The 18,399-nt window shown below is 41.3% G+C and overlaps 1 protein-coding gene across 8 annotated transcripts in view; it reads right to left on the bottom strand.

Annotated features, from left to right (window-relative positions):
- Positions 1-17,274, bottom strand: part of SMAD2 (SMAD family member 2) — an 82,931-nt gene extending 65,657 nt beyond the window's left edge. For 2 of the 8 annotated variants that reach the window (XM_027577386.2, XM_027577378.2), the window contains exons 1-2: positions 16,971-17,271; positions 16,538-16,621 (exon numbers count right to left, since the gene is read on the bottom strand). The gene's annotated coding sequence lies outside the window, so the exon portion shown is untranslated. Of the gene's footprint in view, positions 1-16,537; positions 16,721-16,922 lie in introns of those variants that run through there. The other 6 variants (XM_027577385.2, XM_027577384.2, XM_027577381.2 and 3 more) reach the window with 6 other exon arrangements.
- Positions 17,275-18,399: the final 1,125 nt, after the last annotated feature.

The raw sequence follows: 18,399 nt of genomic DNA on the forward strand, positions 1-18,399 counted from the left end.
GTAATCACTGAAAGTTACCAGCCTCAACTTGTCATGTCTCTGTAACCATGGCTGGCTGACACCTGGCTAATTATCTCTGGAGAATTTTTAAATTATTCAGTAAAATATTTTTCAGTAATGCTGATAATACATTTCAACCAGTTGAGCGTTTTAAGTAGCTAAGATATATTTAGCCAACAGTCTTGAAATAATAGACTGAATTTAGGTTTTTACAAGGAATCTATGTCAATATGCTCCAAGCCGAAGACAAAATGGAATAAGAAAACTAGATTTATGATCAAGTTACTGAAATATGAATGAGTCATTTGCAGAATATACAGATTTCCTTCCACAGTGTGGCAGCAAGTGCTGTACTGAAGTTAGAATTTTTTTTTTCAACATTTGCGAGAACTGAAAAACAAGTTCAGATACTAATTCTGTTCCTAATTTCAGCAGTGAGACATACAAGGCAGGATTCATTAGAATAGGAAGACTTTATCTGTACAGCTCAATAAGAAAGCTTATCAAGTGATCAGTAAAATTGGGATTCAAAGATTACTCACTGGAAAGTTTCACTTAAGTAAGAGGTCTGATTATCCTGAGCTCACAAATAAAGCCTGCAAGTTATTAATCATTGTATAACATAGTTTTACAAATAGGATTCGCTACATCATTTCCTTAAACTACAGCTCATGTTCTTTGTAGTCAACCCTGTTGTACTTTGCTTCTTGTTCTTATTCTGATATAAACCCTATCACTGCACATGTATTAAAAAAAAATCTCCAAAGCCTTACGTTTTCTCATTTTCTTATACCTTTACAGTACACAAATTTACACTTTAGAATCTTTTGATTCACTTTGCTTCTTTCTAGAGAAACCCCTTCCTGCCCCCAAACACAGTAGAAAACACTGAGTGCTTACTTTATGACACAACAGGTTAGTCTCAGAGTCCAGGTAAGCATTAAACTCAACTCTCACAGGCACCCAGCGGGGTAGATACTCTTATTCACAGATGAGGAATCTGAGACATGAAGGATCCAGATGTTACAAAGGTACTCCTCCCTAGATATTCTTGTGGACATTTTAGTTCTGCTTTTCAAATTTAGGTTTCTAATATACGAGGAATTTGTTTTTGGTTAAGGGCTGAGATAGTGACCTAAACACCTCCTGGAAGGATAGCCCACTTTGTCAGTGCCATGTACTAAATAGTTTTATCTTTTCTCTGGTAACTCACGCAGCTCCTGTCACTACCTAATCCCTATAAACCAATGTCTGATTGTGGGCTTTTATTCTGTTCATTGTACTTGTTCAAACCTACACCAGTATCACAGGATTTTACTTACTCCTGCTTTCTAGTGAGCTGATTATCTGCAGAGTGAGCCCCTCTCTTATTTTTCAAATTGATGTTAGTGATCTTAAGTTTAAGTTCCACCAAAACTCCATAGGATTTTGATTACAAGTGCAATGGACTTACATTAATTTGTGAAGAACCAACATATTTATAATACTAAGTATCCCTATTTATGAAAATGAGATGTTTCTATTTATTTTGGACTTAATATCCATCAGTAAGTTGTATAATTTTCTCTGGAAAGGTCTCACACATCTTGTTGAACTTATTCTCCCATAATAGCTTGGGTTTCACTTATGGTGTTTATCTTAAAGAGTTAAATATTTCAGTCATACCAAAAAAAAAAAATATGGAAACACCCTTGGGCCTCCCACCTAGCTCTGTCAATTCTTAACATTCTGTGGTATTTGATCAGCTGTAAGAAGTAAGACATGATAGATGGGTATAGCTCAAGTCCCTTATATATACCTTTCCATTCCCATTCCCCTCCTCCTTGCTTCTCAGAGATAATCAGGACCCTGATTTTCCCCCACTGTCACTTAATGGTTTTGCTACATATTGTATTCATAAAATAGATCTTTGCATTTTATAAATTTCTATGAAACTTTAATACTGTTCATGTCACTGTTGCTTTTTTTCACTATTATTCCTATCCATGCTGATACAATATATAACCTTGAACTCTATCTAGCTCATTCATTTCAGCTCCTACTGCACCGCACTGTGTGACTATTACAGCCCACTGTCCATTCTCCTTTTGATTCCTATTCCTATTGTTTCCAATTCTCCAACCTTACCAAGCTGCCATGAGTAGTCTGACGTATATCCTCTTCTAGGTATGTGAGAGCTGTTTAAGGGCAGAAACTTTCAAACTTCTTGATCAAAAAAGAAGATCCGCAGTGAGAAATACATCGTACACTGCAACCTAACTCTTGGACTCTCTCAATTAAAAGAGACATTTTACTGCATGTTATCCTCTGCTATTTCCCTAAATTCAGGGTCGTGAACCACTGGTGAACATGACATCAATTTAGTTAATTCTGAAAAATATCTTTCAAAAAGCAAAAATAGACAAAAAATAAAACTCACAGAGAAAATAAGCCAGAATACAGTAGAAAACAGAGTACACTTATTTTAAGATTTTTAATTCAGTTTTTGTCACATGCAAAATATTATTTTCCACCAGGGTCTGTAAAAAACATGATAGCCACCGCCTTAGGAGCGGCACAGGAGGACATCCACATGTCCTTCACCAAATTCGGTCAACCTGATAAGAGCAATTGTCATTCCCACCAGGGAAGCAGGAGTTCCTACTTTACCCAACATTTGACATTATTTCGAACCTCGAACTTTTTCCAAAAGGATGGGTGTGACACAGAGGGTTGCTGATGTTTTGCACTTCCCTAAGAAGTTTGAGAATATTTTCATGTTTATTGACTTTTCAGGATTCTGTTCCTTTGAATCATCTGCTCATATTCACCATCTTTTCCTTAATTCACAAGGTTTACATATTCTGGATGACAATCTTTTGTTAATCACACATGCCACATTATCTTCACCCAGCAAGTTACTTTTGATGGCTTTTTATACTTAAGATTTCACTTTAATGAGCTCATCTTTAATCAATATTTTAAATACTGTATTATGTATACATTGGATCTTCTTAAAGATCCTTCCATATGTTGTCATCTTTTAAAAGTCATAAAGTCTAAAGTTTTGCTTTTCATCCTTGTAACTTTTTGTGTATGCTGTGAGGTAGGGATCTTCCCCTCCCCAACAAAGATAACCAAGTATACCAGTACCATATATTGAATCTTCCTTAGTAATTACAATGCTACTTGTTTTTCCAGGCTTTTTTTTTCTTCCATTAATCTATATCCGAGGCAAATACCATCACATCATAACTACTAAAGCAAAAGAATATGTCTTGGTATCTGATGAAGTGAATCCTCTTTCACCTCCTGGGATTTTAATTGGAATGACACCAAATATATAAATAAGTGGAGGAACACAGACATATTAATGATAGTGTCTTCCATTCATAAACACTAGTATATCTGCTTAAAATTTCAATTATAAGGGTGTTAAAATTTTCTCCATTAAGGTCTCACACGTTTGTTTTATTTTTTCCTAGGTATTTTGTAGTTTGTGTTGTCATTTTAAATAGCAACTTTTTTTAAATTTTGTGTCTTGCTGGTATACAGAAATGCATGGTTTTTACATACTGTTTAAAAATCAACTTTATTGAGGCATACTTTACATACAGTAAAATGCACAGATGTTAAATGTAGTTTGATGAGTTCTGACAAATGTATACATCCACATAACCATCATCCCAGAAAGTTTCCTTGTGTCCCTTTTCAGTCAATCTACCTTCCTCACCCCAGGCAGTTACCGATCTGATTTCTATCAAAGTAATTTTACCTGTTCTAGAAACTCATATAATTGGAATCATGCCTTACGTACACTTCTGTGTCTGTTTTTTTTTTTTTTTTAACCAACACTCTTTACTCAAATTAAGCAAGTTCTCTTATACTCCTAAGTTTTCTAAGAATGAGTACAGAATTTAATCATATGCTTTTTTCCCCTTCAACCATGAAGATTATCATACGGCTTTTCTCCTTTGATGTGTTGATTTCATTTACGGGTTTTCTAATGTTTAATCATCTTTACATTCCTGAGACACACCCTTATTAGTCATGGTATTTTTTAAGCAAATAGTAACATTTTACCCAAAATTTCTATTACCACGTTCATTAGTGAGATGTGGCCTGTTCATCTCCCTTTGCATACTACACTTGTCCCACCCAGAGTATCAGGATTACGGTAGCCTAACAAAATAATTTTTTGTTATTTTCTATAACATTTTGTATAAGACTGGAATTACTGATTCTTCATGGTTTTTTTTTTTTTTAAGATTTTATTTATTTGAAAGAGAGAGAGAGCACACACAAGCAGGCAGAGGGGCAGAGGAAGAGGGAGAAACAGACTCCCTGCTGAGCAGGGAGCCCGAAGTGGAGCTTGATCCCAAGACCCTGGAATCATGACCTGAGCCAAAGGCAGACACTTAACCGACTGAGCCACCCAGGTGCCCCTCTTCGTATGTTTTATACAACTTGTCCATCTGGGGTTTTCATTTAATCTTATTTTGCTGTAAGCAGATGTCTAATTTAAGTCTTTAAATTATAATCTTGTCTGTACCCCTGGGTGGCTCAGTCGGTTACACACCTGCCTTCTGCTCAGATCTTGATGCCAGGGTCCTGGGATCGAGTCCCTGCATTGGGCTCCTTGCTCAGCGGGGAGCCTGCTTCTCCCTCTGCCTACCACTCCCCCTGCTTGTGCTCTTTCTCTTGGACAAATAAAACCTTTTAAAAAATAAATTATAATCTTGTCAAGTTTCTTATTCTTAAGCCAATTTTGGTCATTTACTTTGCAAAAAATTGTGCATTCTGTTTTCAAGTTTAAAGGCAAAAAGCTCTTCACAGTGTTCTCAGTTTTTAAATCTCAATTTGTCTGTAGTCATATCCCTTTTTGATTTCTAATACATTTGCACCCTTTTTTCCTCCTCTATCAATCTTGGCAAACGTTACCTTTCATTTAGTTGATCTGATTAAAACTTTTTTTTCATTAACATTTCTCAAAAAAAAATTTCCTTTCTTTTTCTAACTCATTACATTGTATAGTTAGCTCATTAATTTTTAGTTCTTTACTAACAAACATCTCCTCATGAGTGGGATTAGTGTCCTTACAAAAGAAACCCTAGGGAACTCCCCTGCCTCCTTCCACCATAGGAGGTAACAGCAAAAAGGGAGGTATCTATGAAGTTCGAGGAAGCAGGTCCTCACCAGATACCAAATCTGCGGGCACCCTAAACTTGGACTTCCCAGCCTCCACAACTGTGAGAAATAAACTTCTGTTGTTTTTGAGTGTCCCAAGTCTACGGAATCCTATTATGGCAGCCCAAGATGGATTAAGACATAGATTATGCCTAGTGGATATTTTTTTTATTCCTTTACTTTGAAACTATATCATACTTTTAGGTATGTCTACTAATAAAAAGCATTGAGTTTGGGGTTTTTTTTATGTTTCATTCTCTTTTACTCAGCAAGCTTTACCTGAAATTATGTATTAGGTTTATGAAAATACCTCGCTAATTTTTATCACCTTATTTTGTTTTCTAATTCCCAAGCATCTTCTTTGCTTTTTTTCCCTCCTCTTCTGCCTTCTGTTGGAATGATCAAATTTATTTCCACTCCCTCATTCCGATTTGAAGTTATACATTCTATTCTAATTCTTTCAGAGGGTTATCCTTAAAAATTTAATGGAAAACTTTAATCAGCAGGTTGCACGTGAAAACAGCAGCCTATTAAAAACCATAATAAAAGAATTAGAAAAAGCAAAAAGACAATCTCATGAGGATAGAGAGAAGAGTTAAAAAGAAAACAAGCAAAATTTTGGTAACCGGAAAACGAATGGATGAGTAGTCACTGTTGAACAGATCAGAGAACTATTAACTCTATGCAAGGTGTGGGGAAACATCCTGATTTTCACAGCAGAATCCTCAAAGGGTTAAGTAAAAAAGACAACACCAGTCACAGCAAACACTGAGGGCTGAGAGAAGAGATGAAATAGGCAGGATTGGGTGAGAGTTATTTGAGAAGCAATGACATCCTCAGGCCTGCTCCCCCACTTTGTCACTGGGTTCTTGTTCCTCTCCCTCTAGGGAAGACTGAATGTTTATTCTCAGCAGAGTAAAACAGTCTCATTGGACTAGGAGACGGCCTGGGGACCACTAGGAAAACAGAGGGAGTAAAGGAACAGGGGGAGTACACTGTATGTTAAATGTGGACTCCTAACCCCTTCCTCCACTGGGTTCTGGCTCCCAAAATACTAGCAGCCAGACCTTTACCCATTTAGTCAGATCAAGACTCTTCTCTGGGGTACCTGACCAAACCCAGGAGGGAAGACGTACAGACACTAATACTGAGAGTTTACCAACAAACAGCCCCCACAGATCACTCTACAATGAAACTGAAAGGAGACAAGACTCACCCACATGCTCAGTTTCCAAGCAGTTTTTTTGGACCCCTACCTTTGTAATTAGGGATGACTCTCATTACCTAAGGGAAAAATGGCTAAAAACATAAAAATATTTTAACTCAAGAAATCTGAGACCATACAGAGAAAAGAAAACATTGTAAAAATCTTCAACACGGCCATAGAAACGAGAGAGCAACCCTGAAGAACAGCTTGCTTTACAAAAGAAACATTCAAAGAATAAGAGTTCTAAGATAGAATTGATAGTTTTTGATAGCAGAAGGGGGCGGAGGCATCAATAGAAGGGTTGGAAAGTAAGGTAGAGGAAATCTTCCAGAAGGTAAAAAACTGTAGGATGGAAAATAGCAAAAAAAAAAGTGAAGAAAACTGGAGGACCAATTCAGGAGGTCCAATATCCAAACAGGACTTCAAAAAGACATCAGAGATTGGCCGGGGCGCGGGGAGGGGGGTGGTGTCAAAGAAATCTAGAAATAACCTCTGAACTGAAAGATGGGAGTTTCCAGATCTAAAGGGCCAATCAAGGATCAAGACCTCAGGACAAAAGAAGAAAACATACCTGCATCCAGGCTGGTGGGGGTGAAACTCCAGAATGCTGAAGACAAAGGAAAAGCCTAAAGGCTCCTGGGAGAAAGGGGAGATTATTTAGAGAAGAATCAAAAGAACTTGGGTTTTCTCAAGACTAACACTGTAAGTGAGGTCAATAGACCGATGCCTTCATAATTCTGGAGAAAAAAAATTACTTCCAACCTAGAATTCTATTACCCAACCAGGGCAGAATAAAGGTATTTTCAGGCATGTAACATCTCCATATATTTACTCAACACATTCTCTCCCAAGGAAAGTCTTGAAGGGTATGTTTCATCAAAAGGAGAGCCAAAAGAATAAGAGATCTAACAAAGGAGAAAGTGAAGAACGCTGTAAGAGGACAATGAAGGGGAATCCCAGGATGACAGCCATGTCCTAGGTGTAGAGGCAACCAGTGCAAATTAGAGTAGGTTCAAAAACATAGAGCCAAGAATAATGTGTCAGGCTTCTCTCCAAAGTGCACAATGACTTTCATTGATGAGACCCACAATGATCATGGTAAATGGATAAGAGTAAACGAGACAGTGAAGAACTGCCTGATATGTCTCTTGTAACTATCATCTTAGCAAGAGATTTATGCTCCCACAGACTACAATGCAAAAAACACCTGCCTGAGAAGAGAAATTCTCATATATTCCTACATGTTTGTATCCACATGCAATTTTTTTAGGCCAGTGCTGCCCAACAGAAATAGGATGCCATCCACACATGCAATTGTAAATTTTCTACTAGCCACATTAAAAACCTAAAGTAAAAATGTTAAATTTATCATTTAAATAATTTATCCCACTATGTCCAAAATATTATTTCAATGTGCAATCAGCATTAAAAATTAAAATACATTCTATTTTTTTGTACTGTTATAAATCTCCTGTGTATTTTACACTTGCAGGCCATCTCAGTTCTGACTAGCTACATTTCAAGTATTCAGTGGCCACATGTTGGACAGAGTAGCTCTAGAAGGATACATAAGAAAGAAGCTCATTAACGGTGGTTCCATTTCTGGAAAGTGGAACTGGGTAGCAGGAGATAGATCTTAAAAAAAAAAAAATATTTATTTATTTGAGAGACAGAGCATGGGGGGCGGGGCAGAGGGAGAGGGAGAAGCAGACTTCCCATGGAGCAGGGAGCCAGATGCGGGACTAGATCCCCAGGGATCTGGGATCATGATCTGAACAGAAGGAAGACGCTTAAGGGACTGAGCCACCCAGGTGCCCCAGCAGGAGGTAGATCTAAGGGAGACTTACTTTTCACTATTTACTATTTTGTTCCTTTTGAATTTTCCACCATGTGCATGTACTACCTACTTAAAAGAAAAAAAAAAGGAATAAAGTACATTCCCTAAAATAAATATACAAATGTAGATATCCTTTAACCTACTTCTAGAAATCTACCTCATGCATGTACAGAATGATGAATAAACAAAGTTTACTTGTTGCGACACTGTTTTTAATACCACAAGACTAGAAATAACCTAAATGTCCCCATCAATGGACAACTGGTCAAATATATTATAGGCACCCATTCAAAGAATACTGTAAAACTGAAGTAAAAAGGTACTTATGTCCTGATGTGAAATAATCTACAAGATGCACTGTTATGTAAAATATATGACCATTTGTACTAAAAGGTAATATATACACAAAGTTGCTCATATAAGCACAGAGCTTCTGGAGCATTACACAAAAACCCAGAAAATGCTACTAGCCTTTGGAAAGGCAACTGGGTGGGGCAAGGGACAGGGTGACACAGACTTTTCACCATAAATCCTTTTGTACCTTTTGAATTTTGAATGACAATAATGTATTACCTATTTTAAAAGCCCATCATTTTACATCTAGCTGGTATCTACTTTTTATTTACCATGCTTGACCTTCATATTTAAGTCCATCTATAAAGACTAGTGGTTACTACTAGTTCCTTCATAGAGAGGTTTGAGTCTTGTTTTTCCCAGAGGCCACAGATGTTTTTTATTAGAATAGTTTCTATACACACACATACACACACACACACACACTTAGCATATAGTTCCCCGAGTCCAAGCATTACAACTCCATCCTTAGCTACTGGATTCTTATCTAGTAAATTCCCCCAAAACCAGTTTTTCCTTAACACAGACTGATTTCCAAATTTCTGGTACCTGGGAACATTTCTCTCCCTCTTCTTTCCTCTCCCTCTCTAGACCAATTATATACATAAAAGAAATAAAGCCCATCATTTTATTCAGTATTTGTAGCCGGTGGAATGGGCCTAATCTGGGTCTGTTTCAGCAGGCCTGTGAGATTTTTAAGAAACCTAGGTAGAGAAAAGTATAGTCAATAGTGGCAAACACTGAAAACAATAGTATAACTGAAAAAGACTGCTAAACTTGGCTGTTCAGAATTCACTGGTGACTTCTCAAAGGGAGGTAAGAAACGGAGTATGAAAGAGTGGCAAAAAAAAACATTTCACAAGGTTCAAGTCTAGAACAAAGGAAGTGATTAAATATAGAAAGCAAATGTAGGTTTCAAATATCTTCAAACTGCAAAGACAAAATATTCCCCAAATACCTATATGAATTTTTATTTCAGATGAAAATCAAGTTAGATATTTCAACATAAAACACTTGAAATGTGATGGTACTATCTCAAAGAACACCTAAGGTCCTTCTAGAAATAGTATAAGATCACTATTAGATTTTTGGCAATCCACGTTCATACGTATACCACACAGGTAGAGAAAAAAGCAAATTACTAATGGCGTGGATTTTTACAATGGTTTTAGTCAAAGAAATGAGGATCACAGAAAGCATTAAAAAAAAACAGATACATAAAAACTAACTGAAAAACAGATTTCTCAATTCTCACTGTTACTATGCTTTTTTCCAAAGTTGTAAGGAGGTAAGGAAAGACACTGCCGTTGGAAACCTAAGGTGGCCCCACGGGATGGAGAACGATGGGCACCTTTTAAACTAAAGCAAATAGAAAACATTCATGTATTCAGTTTTATGGACTCTCAAAACCTAATGTGAGAGCTTGAATTTAACCCTGAAAGTAGGTCATTAGTTCAGTGCAAGTCCATATTACATAGGGATTGCTGTGTAAAGAGACTGACTACCTGATCTTGGGAGTTCTATTCCTTTCACCTTGAATGAGTTGTATGGAATCTACAGGTCTATAATCAGCTTGTAAACATAAAATTACATGCTGGTTTTATCATTTCCAGATTTAAAGAAAAAGGGGGCATCCAATTATTAGGGGACCACACAGGCCCAGGCCCAGACTCAACTCAGCACGAATATTCAGTACTCCAACTGCCCTTCAAACTCCCAGAGTCTGTCTGTCTTGACCTTCTGCTGAAGCAGCCACTTCAAATGGGTACAGTCCTCAGGCTGTGAAAGTGTAATCAAAGCCAAGTCTAGCGTAGGGTTGTTCCACAGAACTTTCTATTAAATTAAATTTAACATTTATTTCCTCAGTTACTGTAGTCACAGTTCAAGTGCTAAATAGCCACATGTGGCTAGTGTCCACCCTGTTAGTTTGGGTCTACAGCCAAGGTTTTTCTCCACGATTACTCTTCTTCAGGGGAGCTCCAAAGGCTTCCTGGGGAAGAGGAAAACTAAGTAGGCAGGGCTTCAGCAACTGCCCATTCCCCTTACATTTTGAGATTCTGCAGAATGTTTCATTTTTTGCCTTTTTCTTTTTTTTCAAAAGCCTTCTGGTTGTTGTTGTGTGCATAGGTGTTTGTGCGCTTTGTCTGAAAACTGCGGGTTTAGAGCAGAAATGACCAACGTACAAACCTCAGGCCAAAGCCGGACCCTCCTGATACTTAAAACATTTTATAAATAAAAGTTTAATTGGCCAGTTTACATGAACTACACCTAACCACCTGTCTAGGAAGTAAAAGATTGGTCTAAACATGGAAAATTTGCATTCACTGCCACAGATAGAACAGCTCTAGTCAACAAAAAAGTTTCCATAGTTCATTCAAATCAAGGGAGAAAGCTCATGGGTCCAGCTCCCATGGTAGCATTTATCAGGAGTTTATTCTGTGAACTTTGCAAATCAGATTCACTGCCCCACATTTTGTAATGAAGGATGGGATTAAGATAGAACATTTCCTTCATATTTACAAAAGCTTAACCATTATCTCCTTACAGAATTGTTGGAAGAGCTGAAGCAACATATGAAAATGTACTTTACCTTAAACACAGGCAAATTACAGGATCACAGATTTCCCATGTTACTTCCTGAGATCCAGTCTTTTTTGAATTGAAAGACTCAAGGTAATGAACTTGATGGACTTCCAGTGGCTCCCCCATGATTATTCTTCCTTACTAACTGAATACATTAAGCCTGAAACTATGCCCTCCCCCTACCAAGTTAGGAGTAGGACGCCAGATTTAAGGAAATGCAGGTTTTCAGATGCAAACTGGACCCGTGGACTGAACAGAGAGCAACTAGGGTCTATACTCACTTTCCACTGTTTTCGTCTTGAGGCCAAAGTAATTTCAGGTTTTGAAAAAGTACAGAACTACCCAGGAAAATCAGTGACCATTTCATAGTTTAATGGTATTAACATCACTGACTTTAGGATTTCTGTTTTCTTACAAGCACAAACTAAAGACAGATCTAAATTACCAGGCACCAGTTCCACTGCTATGGCTCAGATGCATTAAGAGGAACCCGTCCACTCTAGAATGTAAGGCAAGTATGTAAATCACAGAATTACCCTGATGTTTCTGGGTGGCCAAATCAGAGGCAGTGTCTAAATTCAACTAGCTTGGCAAAATTCTATTCTCCCCACATGAAATTACTGAAATTGAAGCTAAGAGCTATCCTCGATCTATCTAGAATCAGCACTGAAATACGTCCTAATTGAATATATTACAATTATAACAATCTGGAGTAATGATCAAAATTGATCAGAGACAAGCAATAAGCCCCAAACTGCATTTTTAAATGAGTAAGATTGAATTACTTTTGTACTACTGGGAAAAAAAAAAAAAAACCTTCAAAAAATAGCTAAGGCTATGTATTACAAGGTCAACAATTAGCATTTAATAGAGTATATGATTTAGAAAGTAACTCAGAGGTAGGAGGGAGAATTATCCAAAAAAAATTATTAAGGCTAATACTGGGTCAAACTCACACACACATAAGCGGCAAAAAGCCCTCAACAGACAGACTAGCCAACTGTCCACACTTTTGTTCAGTTCTCGAAATCTCTAGCACACGGTCTCAAAGCTAGAGTCAAACATTTTACATGACACCCCTACAGACTGACAAAGAATAACTTACTCTGAAGAAAAGGGGTGGCATGGGGTGCTACACCACTTAGATCACCTTTCTTTACTACTGGCCTAAAATGAAAGGCTTCTCAGACTGGAATCGTGCTGCTGCTCTAAATGGCAAAACAAATGAAAACCATGTTGGTCATAGTAGGTACTGTGGATCTTTCATGAAGTAAGTCATTTGAGGGGCGCCTGGGTGGCTCAGTCGTTAAGTGTCTGCCTTCGCTCAGGTCATGATCCCAGGGTCCTGGGATGGAGCTCCACATCGGGCTCCCTGCTCAGCGGGAAGCCTGCTTCTCTCCCTCTCCCACTCCCCCTGCTTGTGTTCCCTCTCTCAGGTCTCTCTCTCTGTGTCAAATAAATAAAATCTTAAAAAAAAAAAAAAGAAAGAAAGAAGTCATTTGATACAGCACAACGTTCTAACCCTTTAGGAACATTTGTTAATCATCCTGAATAACAATCTAAAGTATATTATGTAGATTACTGCATTCTTAAAAGATCTTCCCAAACATGGTTTAAGCTAATTGATGAACATTCATTACTACGCTTTCAGGTCTGGTCCTGCACTGAATGGTCCCAGACATGCTAGTTAGGCTCTGAATATTTGTTTTGTGTCTTGTAGATTAACTCTATTATCCTCACCAGGCTGTTATCTGTTTTTTCTTACAACGGACAGTAGGCTAACAGTTCCCCATCCTCCTATCCCAACCCCCACTACACTGCCCTAAACCTCCCACATTACCCACAATCTACTTCTTTCTAATCTACTGTGGGCTTAGAAACTAGGTAACTTTGTTAGAAACATCTGAAATATATGCCAACAGGTTCTGATGAAGGGTCTCAATGGCTCTCCTGTGACTAGAACTTTCGGTGTGGACTTAGGACAGTTTACAGCTATCTCGGGCCTTTTTTGCTTAGTGTCTGGTCCTCAAAAGCATTTTATAATTGGAAAGAATAAGAGTGTAGGCAAATCATCTGGATTAGAAAGAAGACAACTAAAAGCCACAAGGAGAAGAGAGCAAGAGATCATCTGCGAGGACCCTATATCTGAGGCAAGTTCTAATTCAATCACAATCATTTAATCCTTGTAATAACGGGAAGAGGCAGGTGTCATTACCTCTGTTTTCAGTCAGAAAACCAAGGCTCATGAGTTAAGCAATTTGCCCAACATAGTAACTGAGAAACCAACCATTAGCCTAGGCCTGACTCCACAACCCATGGCCGTTCCACTACATGAGACTAGCCCAATCCTTATTCTCGATGCAGCTCAGTGTCTTTGCACTTTATTTCCAATTCTTTCACTGGAACCTGTCGGATGCAGATCTGCTTTCTTTCTTCAGCCAGTTTCTAGAACTAAAGGGCAACAGATAATCAAACTAAGGCCTAATTAAGCTTAGCTCTACACGTGTTCATCTGTTCAGCAACAAGTATGTTTCTGAAACACTGGCCATATCCCTCAGTTTGTACAGACTGTGCAAAAATGGTGACAAGTCTCCCCCCCCACCCCCCAAATACAGACTGTTACCAGTGACACTATGAGTTAACACTTGACATCTTCCCTGGTGATGTCCTCTACATTCGACAGAAAGCAATGCAAGCATACTTTAGGAACTGGCTCAGTAATGCATCACAAGCTCCCTCAATTTGTACAATAACATGATTTTCTTACTCTAAAGACTGCAGGAGAGGCAGAAGATAGGAGTGGTTTCCACTTTTCTAATTCCATTAAGGAACAGGAGTATACTTGTTCCTTGTTAGATCCTTTATTACTGAGTCCAGGGCCTGACACAGCAAAGGCTATTTTGTTGAATAAATGAATACTACCTGTTCAATAAATACAAATTATTTTGTTGAATAAATGTCCTGATTGCTTTTGAAATCTTTGGATTTCTCATTTCTGACATACCCTTGCAATACTTGGTAGAAAACAGCTTTCATCTTATAAAAACTAAAAGCTTAAAAACGGTTCCTCTCCTCCCATCAGAAGACAAGGTATCTTAAAGACATGCCCCTCTTCATCCTCTAAAAATGACTCTTGTCCCAAGAACGTGAATAAGCCCCCATCTGCTAGACTGCACTGAATACAGCTTTTATATGCATTAACAAAAACACCTGTATAAAAAGCTGCTACAAAACAAGGCCTTTGGAGTCCTAGAGCACAAAGCCAACAGAATGAAAACCAAACAAGAATAAAGAGAGCTTTCAGACATTTACAAAAGCCAAAACTGAAAATATTTGCTCAGTGTAAAAATTTAATGGGTCTTTGATCAGCAGGTGATGCAGCTCGACTGTTTTTCACTCACACATCTCCCCTCAATGTGAAGTAAAAAGATTATAGCGATAGGATTCTAGTATTTACAATACGAAAATGAAAAGGGGACCTTTTGCTATCCTGAAGTAGAAACCACCTTTGTTCCTATTAAAGAGAATGACTGCTGAAATACACAAAACCATCCCCAAATTCCTACTTAGTTAAAACACATACCAGGCCTGACAAGCCACAAAAAACAGGAAATTACCCTGCATGGTTTCTTACAAGACTATTATTACATGAGCCTTACAGACTGCTTAGAGATGTGATCACTTACTTACTAGGCACAGGTAAGTTACAACCATGAAAAAAACCAAACTTTTGCTGAACACCTACAATGTGAAATCACTTCAGAAGGCATAGCTACAAAGTACAAAAGCGACTCTAAGAGCCATTTCTTCCTGAACAAGCCCAAAAATGGATGTTTCCAATCACATTAATAAAAATCTGCCAATGAACTACTTTAAACTCAATTTTAACATTAAGAGTACTAAGTGGGCACTTGGACTCAAAATATCCTTATCTACTACCACAACTAATTTTATGGCAAAAATCAGGAAACTTAAAAAAAAAAATCAGTGTTACTTTCTGAATTTAATATAAATGTTTGCTAAATGACCTTCTGATTGAGAAAAATTCCACCAATATCCTGTATGTTGTTTTAAGGCAAATGAAAAAAATCCTCAAACTAGGATACATTTATGAAATCCATTTTATATTATTTCTCCCATCTGTGTTACATTTGCTTCACTTATCTCTTTATTTACATTGAAACTCCTCAAACTTCACTTAACTAACTTACACTTCTATCTAAGGAAAACTTTTTAAAGGGAGTCAAAACTAGAATAGCAGCAAATGTATTTTCAGAGTAATAGCAAATTTATTATCTTATTCGGCTCAAGGAAAAACATCCTTACAACAGAAATGCAGTACGGTTCAATTCATATAAAATCAGAAGAGAGCAAATGAAAAGAAACTTAACAGAATTATTAAGAATTCTATAAATTAATTCAAATTTCTGGGAGCACTCTTTTGAAAGATGGAATTACTCCAAGTAGGTTTGCGTGACCATTTATTTATTCATTAACAGTTACTCTTCGTGTGTCACTTTAGAAGTCTAAAACAAAATTTAGGACACTCCAAACTATAACAAACAAGACACGATTTTGATGGAAAACGCTGCGTCCAAACGCGTTTTACCTGGAGATGCTTTTTTAAATAAAAGTTTAATTGACGACAAACCGGTAGTATTTAGCTTTTAAGGGGTCAAGAGGAAGGAACAACAAAACCAACCTGGGTATTGTTTTTCTTTTGTTTCGGATCAAAAGGAAACCATAACCACAGAAAGGTTAAGTAAGTAAAAAGGCCAAAGTACCCAACCCCAAGGACTGTATCCCCCGAGAGCGCGCAAAACAATTAAAGTTGCAGATTTGTAAACCAAGTTTGAAATACGTGAAATCAATTAGCGTGCTTTCTAAAGGCGTGTGATAAAAACTAATAGGCTCCACTCACAGAGCAACTTTCACAAGTGAGCGCAGAAGGATCTCGACAGTTATCAGCCGTGTGCGTGCTTGTGTGAGAGTACACACAAGCAATTCAGACCCCGGGACTAGAATGGTTAACAAAGGTTACAGGACAAAAAAAAAAGTGGAAGCAAACTATCGCACGCTCCTAACACGGCTTGCCAACAACTCCCGAAACAAGAGCTCGGTCCCTCCGGCTTTGAAAATCAGAGCCACAAACTACCAAGCGTGTTCGCGGCGGAGGGGACGGGCCCCGGCCGGCCCCCGCTCCCGGCCGGGTAGCTCGTGTACCGACCTCTTCCCCTCCGGCCCGCCTGGCCCCGTGCCCCCGCGCCCCGACCCCGCCACACCCCGGCCCCCCGGCCCCCGTGGCGATGTGACGCGGCGAGCCTCGCCGACCCGAGCCCGACGCAAACACACCCCTAGCCCCGAGGGCCCGCCGGGCGCCGCCGCTTTACCTGCACCGAGGCTCCGGGTCCCGCCCCGTCAGAGCCGGGGGTCCGGGACCTTTTGTTCCTTCCTCTTCCGAATGGGATGAGGGGCTGGGAGGGGAGAGGGGAAGGGGCGATTGGAGGCGGAACTGAAAACACTCTCGCGGCCGCCCGGCCCGCCCCGCCCCGCCCCCCAGCCACTGCCCGGCCCGCGGCCCGCGCGCGGGGAGGGGGCGCGGGCTCGGCCACCGCCCGCGGGAGGGAGGGGGTGGGGACGCGCGTCCCGCCGCCGCCGCCGCCGCCTCTCCTCCCCTCCTCCCCTCAGGCGCGCGCCCGCCCGCATCCTCCACCAGCGCCCCCCCCCGGGCCGCCCGGACGGCCGAGCCCTCCCCCGCCGCGCCCGCCGGCCCACCTCCGCTTCCGCCCTGCGCCCTCCGCCGCAGCGGCGCGGCGCACCCACCTCCGGGCAGATCTATCGGCGCTCGCTGGCTGCTGGCTGGGAGCTGCTCCGCCGCCGCCGCGGCCGCGCGGTAGACCCGCCTCCCACCCCGGGCCGCGAGCCCCGCCGATTCGCCGGCGCAGCCCCGGGGCTGGCACCCTGCCGCCCGCTGATTGGCGCCCCCGGCCGCCCGTTAGGGCGCGAGGCACGCCGGCCGAGCGCAGCGCTCGGCGCGCACGGAAGACAGGGCGAGCGGAGGAGGGAAGGAGGGAGGCCAAGCGCTCGGGAAGGGCCGGGGCGCGAGCGGGGCTCGGAGAGTCGCGGGCCACTACCTCCCCACCTCCTTTCCCTTCGGCCGCCCCGCCCTCCCGGCCGGACCGGCGGCGCGCGCAGCCAATGAGCGCGCGTGGTGCTCGGGGTGTGAGCCGCGCGTCGGGGGCCTCGAATCGGAAGGGAGACGTCGCTCGCTGATTGGTCCCGCCTCCCCCGTAGAGCGTGAGGCGAGGCGCGGCCGAGCGGGAGGGCTGCCGGGCGGCCGAGGACGAGGCGGGGTGGTACGCTCATGGTTTCGGTTGACTTCGTCTCGGGCGCGCTCCCACGAAAGGCTCTGGGAAGGGAAGGGATGGGGGCAGGCGAGGGGAAGGCACGTAACCTGCCGCGCTGCCGACCACCCGTCCCTCATCGGCTCGGCCCGGGGTCCCCTCCCCGATCTCCTGCCAGCGCCATTGGGTGGGGCCTGTGGGGACCGCCGCCTAGTCCACCTTCCGTACTCTGACCGGGAGTGGACACGTGCTCGTCCCTGGGTAAGGCCCGAGGGCCGCCTCGAGGACGGGACGAGCTGGGGCATTAGAGGGGTCCGCAGAAGCCTGGGGACCCGACCCAGCCTGGGCCCGGCCAGAGGCAAATGAGTGGGCGGGGCCCTCGTGGTGGTAAACGGGGCGGGGTCCGAGATGTAAATAAGCCCAAGCGGGGATCTTTTGTGGGTATTATTAGGAGCAGGGTAGGGGATGCCAGGTATTTTTGAAGAACCGGAATCTTGGTTTTGTCTTCGTTAAAAATGGTGCTAATAATGCATGCTCTGAAAGGTCCTTGCGAAGTCTAAAAGATAAGCGCCTAGTACGATACTTAATTGCTGGGTTGTCTTCCTTTAAGTTTCTCCAGTGCTCGGGCGATGTTCTTAGGCCCCAACCTCGCACATCAGCGATACAAGGCCCTAAGCTACTGGCTGCCCAAAGCTGGTGGATGGGTATCCACACTCCGGTAATCCTGTGGCTTTTACCCTATGGACACTCAAGCCTCTGCCGGAAACATTGAGCCCAACTAATCACATCAAGTATTTATTAAGCACCTACTATGTTTGGCAGCGAACACCGTAGAACTACAGTTGAAAAGAAACTGAAGTCTTAACACAGGTAGTTGGTGCCAGAGACAAGACTAGAACACAATTGTC

Source organism: Zalophus californianus, chromosome 14, assembly GCF_009762305.2.
Source record: "Zalophus californianus isolate mZalCal1 chromosome 14, mZalCal1.pri.v2, whole genome shotgun sequence".
Lineage (NCBI taxonomy): Eukaryota > Metazoa > Chordata > Mammalia > Carnivora > Otariidae > Zalophus > Zalophus californianus.